Source organism: Rutidosis leptorrhynchoides, chromosome 2 (genome assembly GCF_046630445.1).
Source record: "Rutidosis leptorrhynchoides isolate AG116_Rl617_1_P2 chromosome 2, CSIRO_AGI_Rlap_v1, whole genome shotgun sequence".
NCBI classification, from domain to species: domain Eukaryota; kingdom Viridiplantae; phylum Streptophyta; class Magnoliopsida; order Asterales; family Asteraceae; genus Rutidosis; species Rutidosis leptorrhynchoides.
Window position 1 is genome coordinate 585,336,072 of NC_092334.1, and position 799 is coordinate 585,336,870.

At 38.2% G+C, this 799-nt stretch overlaps 1 non-coding gene across 1 annotated transcript; it reads left to right on the forward strand.

Moving 5' to 3' along the window:
• Positions 1-252: 252 nt before the first annotated feature.
• Positions 253-359, forward strand: LOC139894899 (small nucleolar RNA R71). The gene has a single exon (XR_011775377.1). It is a non-coding gene; the product is annotated as a small nucleolar RNA R71 (small nucleolar RNA).
• Positions 360-799: the final 440 nt, after the last annotated feature.

The window sequence follows — 799 nt, forward strand, 5'->3', positions numbered from 1 at the left end:
CTCTCGACAACATCTATCTTTGCGGAAATGGAATCTAAGTCATGGCTAGAATCGGCTCTAGCTGCTTTAGATGATCTAACGATATCTTTTTCTTGGTGCCACTCATGTGAGTGGGAAGCAGTGTTATCAATAATTTTGTAAGCATCAGTTTCTGTTTACTTCATAATAGAACCACCAGCTGCTATATCTATGTCTTTTCTTGTAGTGATGTCACATCCTTGGTAGAATATTTGTACTATTTGACAGGTGTCTAAACCATGTTGCGGACATCCTCTCAATAACTTTTCAAATCTTGTCCATGCCTCATATAGAGTTTCATTTGGCTTCTGTGTGAACGTAACAATTTCTCCTTGAAGTCTTATGGCTTTAGATGCCAGAAAGAATTGTTTAAGAAAATTTTCAACTAAAACGTCCCATGTATCAATCGCCCCTTCAGGTAACGATTCCAACCAATCTTTGGCTTCTCCCTTTAAAGTCCAGGGAAATAACATGAGATATATCTGTTCATCCTCCACTTCTCTTATTTTAAATAGAGTGCATATCCTATTAAAGGTACGAAGATGTTCATTTGGATCTTCCTTCGGTGCACCACTAAATTGGCATTGATTAGTCACCATGTGTAGAATTTGTCCTTTGATTTCATAATCTGGCGCATTAATGTCTGGTTGAGTAATTGCGTGACCTTGACCAGTGCGTTTAGCTCTCATTCGGTCTTCCATACTTAGAGGTTCCAGATTCTCCATGATTGAATTTGTTGAATCTGAATCACTAGAGGATTCTGATTTAATGGTTGGTTCCT